Source organism: Arachis ipaensis, chromosome B09 (assembly GCF_000816755.2).
Source record: "Arachis ipaensis cultivar K30076 chromosome B09, Araip1.1, whole genome shotgun sequence".
Classification (NCBI taxonomy): Eukaryota; Viridiplantae; Streptophyta; class Magnoliopsida; order Fabales; family Fabaceae; genus Arachis; species Arachis ipaensis.
In genome coordinates, this window is record NC_029793.2 from 135535120 (window position 1) to 135541079 (window position 5960).

The 5960-nt window shown below is 35.2% G+C and overlaps 1 protein-coding gene and 1 long non-coding RNA gene across 11 annotated transcripts in view; one reads left to right on the forward strand and one right to left on the reverse strand.

The window, feature by feature from the left end:
- The window catches only part of LOC107618108 (pentatricopeptide repeat-containing protein At1g71060, mitochondrial), a 9430-nt gene continuing 3838 nt past the window's right edge, over nucleotides 369–5960 (forward strand). For 3 of the 10 annotated variants that reach the window (XM_021110634.1, XM_021110635.1, XM_016320050.2), the window contains exon 1: nucleotides 3494–3865. The gene's annotated coding sequence lies outside the window, so the exon portion shown is untranslated. Of the gene's footprint in view, nucleotides 750–1063; nucleotides 1580–3491; nucleotides 3866–5960 lie in introns of those variants that run through there. The other 7 variants (XM_016320046.2, XM_021110636.1, XM_021110632.1 and 4 more) reach the window with 6 other exon arrangements.
- LOC107618110 lies at nucleotides 3722–5954 on the reverse strand. Its single transcript, XR_002353506.1, has 3 exons — nucleotides 4249–5954; nucleotides 4041–4160; nucleotides 3722–3940 (listed from the first exon to the last, which is right to left on the reverse strand). It is a non-coding gene; the product is annotated as an uncharacterized LOC107618110 (long non-coding RNA).

The following is a 5960-nucleotide window of genomic DNA, read 5'->3' on the forward strand; positions in this document are numbered from 1 at the left end:
TTCTTATTTTTGATAATATATATATATATATATATATATATATATATTAATAGCTTTATGTAGAAATAGTAGTTTAGAAAGGGTAGTTTACTGAGATAAACTTTAAAGTAGTCATTGAAATTGCACTCGAGCCTTAAAGTAATCCCCGAAGTTAATAATTCCTTAAATTCGTCCCTGAAATTGCACTCCGTAACTCATAGTAGTCCTTGAAAAATTTTCCGTTCGTCGGAATCTTAAAAAGACGTCGTTTTGAGAAGTAAAAAAAAAATTGAAAACGATGTAATTTTGTGTTTATTTAAAAAAAAAAAAAAGAAAAGAAAGTAAAACAAAAACATGCTAAACCCCACATCTCCACCCTTTCCCCGAGCCTTCCCTTTCCCTTTCCCAACCCTTCCCCTTCCCCTTCCCCAATCTGCCCTTTCCCTTCCCCTTCTCTCCCTCACAAGCAAGCTTTCCCCAACCCTCTCTGTCGCCGGCCTCCATTTCGGTGCCGCGCCAATCGTCCCTCCCTAACTGTTTTTCACGTTCCCAATCTGCTTCTTCGCACCACCACGAGATCGAGGTGCTCTCCGACCTCGCCGTCCAGATTTCACACTTTCTCACTATTTTCAAGTGCTCTGTCAACCGCCCCCAACCCTCCGTCGCCGACGTCTGCGCTCTCGAGCCCGCCGCACTCGTCGGCCCTCCCTATTTGTCACCGTTTGCTCTCTGTCTCCCTCTGCATCCTTCTTCTCTGCTCTGCGGCAAAGGTGAGTTTTTTTAAATTTTTTTAGTTATTGAATCATTATTGTTTAATATTTTGGATGATTATTGCTGCTCATGATTGTGTTTTAATGTAGTTGCCATGGTTGATTTTTTGTTATTTTTGATTCTGTAATTGTTGATGTTTTTTTGTGATTGTTGTTTTTGATCGGTTGATTGATGCTGGTTATTTAGGTTAATTGATCCTTTCTAATTGTTGTTGGTTCTTTTTTGTGATTTTTTGTAATTGTTAGTTTTTTCAATTCTGTGATTTTTGTTGGTTTCTGAAGATGTTGTTGTTGTTGCTTGTATGAAATTGAAGAAGAAGAAGAACATCAGTGAAGAAGAGAATTGGTGAAGATAAGGATTAGTTTTTTTAATAAATATAAAACGACGTCGTATTGGGTATTATTTTTTTTAATAAATACAAAACGACGTTGTTTCAGTCCAGCTCAGTTTTTCGTTAGCAAGGATGGACGAAAATTATTTCAAGGACTATTATGAGTCCCGAAGTGCAATTTCAGGGACGAATTTGAGGAATTATTAACTTCGGGGATTACTTTGAGGCTCGAGTGCAACTTCAGGGACTACTTTGAGACTTATCTCTACTTTACTCCAATAAAAAAACCTAGTACCCACAAGAACTGCGTAACACGCACAACTCTCACTCTCAATCTGCCGTTGATGTCTTTGCGTCTCCGTGCGTCGTCCTCTGCCACGTCTCCTTTTTCTTTGCCGCCGAACAGCTGACTGCACTCCTCTTCTTGGTGCTTTCATTGCTGAGACTTTTGCCGGCAGTTTTTGGACCACCGTTCTTGGTTCTATCATGTGTGAACTGGTATATCATCATCTCCCTTTTAATGTTTGTTTTCTTTCTAATCGATTTAGTGAGTATTCTCTGATATTCAATTTGGTCTTGAACTTGGACAAATAGGGCTGGCAATGGGTATCATAGGGTAGGATTTAAACTCTACCTTAACCCTATTCATAGGTTAAAAACTTTTTTTAAATTTTACCCTATCTTATTCGCAGGTTGAGAACACGAATTTTTTAGGTATAACATACAATATTTTGCACATAATACAAACTTATTGATATAGTATACAAATTTTTGTATATAACACACAAAAATATTTGTACATAGCACACAAATTTTTTATGCGAATGTATTTTGTTAGTTGAGCAAGTTAATGTTTTGGGCCCTCCAAAAATTTCTAGAGCTGCACATCAAAATTTATATGTTATGTATCGAGATTTTTGTATTATACACTAGAATTTATGTGCTTTGTATATTTCATTAGTATAGTATACAAATTTTTGTATGTAGCACAAAATTGTGCGCATAGTACAAAATTTTTTACACATAACATATAAATTTTTCTACGAATGTATTTTTTTTGTTGGTTGAGTCAATGTTTTGAATATGTAATCCTCCAAAATTTATGTGCTGTGCATATTTCATTGGTTGTGTATTAATGTTTTGGGTAAATAGTTTTTTCAAAATTTTTTGTGCTGTATGCTAAAATTTGTGTGATGTACATTAAAATTGATGTGTTTTAAATTAAATTTTTTTTTTTTTTTTTTTTTTTTTTTTTTTTTTTTTTTTGTAATAATATGGGGTACTAGCCCAAAAGCAAAAAGACTACACAAAAATAGTATGAGAGATAGAGACTCCCGTTAAAGTCATCAATAAGCAAGCTCTGAAGATCTGAAGGAGGCAAGTCTATAAAACTATAACCTGGTAATGTGGGCACACCGATTTGCCTCCCTATAAACATGTCTAAATATAATCTCCCAAAGTCGCTTCATCCACTCTGCTATCTTTCGGATTATATGGCTGTGGCCGTGGCTATCACTAGGGTTTCTCTTAATGTACATAATTGCATTTAGAGAATCCAACTCTACTATAACCCTTCTCATCCCTAGACTCCATGCTGTCTGTAAATTCTATCCGCACCCTAAAATTCTAAATTCTACTCTATCCGACCCTACCCGCATAAATAATTTTTTTTAAATAAATGTAAAATTCAACCATTCCAAATTTCATACATATTAATAAAATAGAAAATAAAAAACTAAGTTCAAATTAAAATTAAAAATAATAAAATCTTAAAGAAATCCAACATAAAATTACAAATAATATGATCATCAACTAGTTTAGTGATTATTTCAAGTTTTTATAAAAAGAAGATTGTGAGTACAAGACTTACTTTCTTCACTACATATATAACTTTTACATATATATTATATAATATATTAAGGGTGCATATAGGGTAGGGTAGGATATACCCTAAACCCGTACCCTACCCTAACCGCAGGCAAATTTGCACCCTATCTTACTCTATCCGCAGCGGATAGGGTAGACAACCCTAATCGAACGGGTTGGTTTGGATTGAGTACCCGCGGGTAGGGTATATATTGCCAGCCCTATGAAAGAGTCTTAATCTGGTCTTAAAGTTTTAATTTCTAAACTTTGTGAACATGACTCATGTCCTAAAACGCGAATAGTTGGATGCACTAGGTAAAACCACATTTTGGTCAAAAAACAAAAATGTTTATGAGTTGGAAGTTGCCAGAAAAATTGTTCTAGGACTAATGCCATTCATGTTTATAAAGTTTAGAGACTAAATAGTATGCTTCTAAAAATTGGATCAGACCAGTCGGTCAAACTAATTCAACCGAAAACTGGTAATAAAAATTATTCGGTTCGCTGATAATAAAAATTGTTCTAGGAACCGGCCGGTTCTTGATAAACGGCGCCGTTTTCATTTTTTAGGAAAAAAAAACCCAACGTTCAGCCTCACTCACTCACCCCCCCCCAACCCACCCACACAACACCCCTGTGTTCGTGATCACTATCCCTCTGAACCCTGAAGCAAAGTTCAAAATCACCAAACCTAAACCCTATCCCTGCAACGGTTCTGCCGCCGCCGTCTGTGCTGTCGGCGCCTCCGCGGCTTCCTCCTTCCCGCTGTCCCGAGCCCAGGCCCTGTCTTGTAGCTCGGCGTCCTCCTTCCCCCTGTTCCCGTCCTGCCTGGCTTCTCTGTTCGAGGCTTGGAGCAGCTCGCCGCCGTGTCGCCGGTCGCCGTCGTCTCGCCGGTCGCCGTCCGTGTATCCGTCGAAGGTTAGTGGCACTTCACTTCTTCTAGTTCTAGCCATTCAAATCCATTTTATATATGGGGTCTTTGATTCTAAACATCTGCCATTGGAACACCACATAAAACAAAATCCAAACACCTGATTAAAACAATAAACGATTTAAAAAACTGAAATTTAGAAACTTAGAAAAAAATACTCACAGTTTGCTGCATGAAGTAACCCTTAGTAGCTGGGTCAGGGGTAGCAGTAAGACCAGGGTTGTTAGTTGGTAACTCCTTCGGTTCCAAAGCCATTGAGAACAGACGAAACCCACTGAATTTCTGCAACAAAAGAAAAGGGAAAAATGAGGTTAGCGCTTAGAGCTTAGGGCATTGAAGGATTGGATGAAAAAGATGAAACTTTTGGAACCTTTGGTTTGTGGGTATGTGAGAGTTGGAAAGGGATTGAATTGGGAGAGAGGAAAAATTGGGGTTTGGCGATGAATCGGTACATAAAATTGTACCAAATTTGTCAGTAACAACTCTTTTGGGGAGTTCTACTATTTGAAGTTGAAATTTAAGTTTTTGTGGCAATCCTCTTCTCATGCTGTTAAATTATATAATTACTCATCATATTCCAGTAAGATTTTGTGGCCACTGGATGTACTAAAACATTTACAGTGATACTACTACCATGCCTTCTCTGTTCGACTTCACTAGCTAGTAGCTACCTTTTCATGTTATTATTACTCAACATTTGTAAATAATTGTAATGCAAACAGGGCTTCATTGAACTGTAAATTATATTTAATTGATTGTTTTGGGGGGCTAAAAGGTTAAAGTTCTTACTTATTAGTTGATGTATGTAGTTAGTTATAATAATTTTGACAGCTTTATATTATGTAACTCTGTCAACTAACTTTTGGTTTATGTGAAAACCGGTCTCACGTTTGGTTTTTCATCATTTCTTGGAATATACGTTTAGAATTTTTTGGTTTTACTTGCTTTGAATCTGATGTGGAATTACTGTATTGAGAGGATTAAAGTTTTGTTTTCTAAAACCAACCAAAAAAGTAGTGTTGTTATGGTTTTTCGATCTTAAGGATTTTTATGAAAATATTGTGTTTGACCGTAGTAGGAATAATAATTATTCAAAACCATTCAAAGTTTTGAGTTTGTATTTTGATAAGATCATATAGATTTGGTTGATGGTATTTTATGTAGTGTTTTAAATTTGGAAGATATTTTAAGATTTATATTAGACTATAATTATATTTTAGAATGTTTGTTTATAATTTATTTATTATTTTATTCTAAAATAGTTTTTCCGGTTGAACCACCGGTTGGACCAATGAACCAGTGACTAGAGTGGTTGATGACCGGTCCGGTTCTCAGAACCTTGCTAAATAGAGACTATTGAAATTTCAGAACTAAATTGAAATTTGCATGCAAGCTTAGGTTCCAAATTGAGTTTTAAGTATTATCTCGTATTCTCTCTGCAATGTTTCCTTTTTTCTTTTAATATGCCACAAACTTAGGTTTAGTTTAAAATCAATATGTATAAATAAACATATTAAAAAACAAAGTGGAGATTTAGGTCCATAGATTGTAATGATGTATCTTTTATAAAATTAAACCAATTACACGATGATACATTATAAAGTTTAATTGAAACAAATTTCATATAGAATGTATATGCATTGATTTAATGATACACTAAATTTTCAATGAACTGTTGATTCCTGCTATTGCTAAATGTCTATTGTTCTACTAATTCCATGTTTTTGAATTTTGGCTACTAAATCACATCATTTAGCCTCTTACATTACTGAATAGAACATTTCAGTTGATGTTTCATAATGAGTGTCCTTTTGCATCTTTTGATATATTGAAAAATATATTTATGTTAGTGTAGCCACTTTGCTCACTTAATATGATTTGGATGGATGAAATTGATAATCACGATGTAAGTTAGTAATAATAAGAAACAGTGTTTGTGTTATAATATGTAGTTTGGCTATTCATGGTATATGAGCATTGGTTGTTAGTGCTTGATTCAATGGGGAGCAGAAAAGTGTTTGAAACAAATGGGTGTGTCTATGAAAGCTAGTAAGTGATTGCTGAATAGTGAATAGTGCTTCG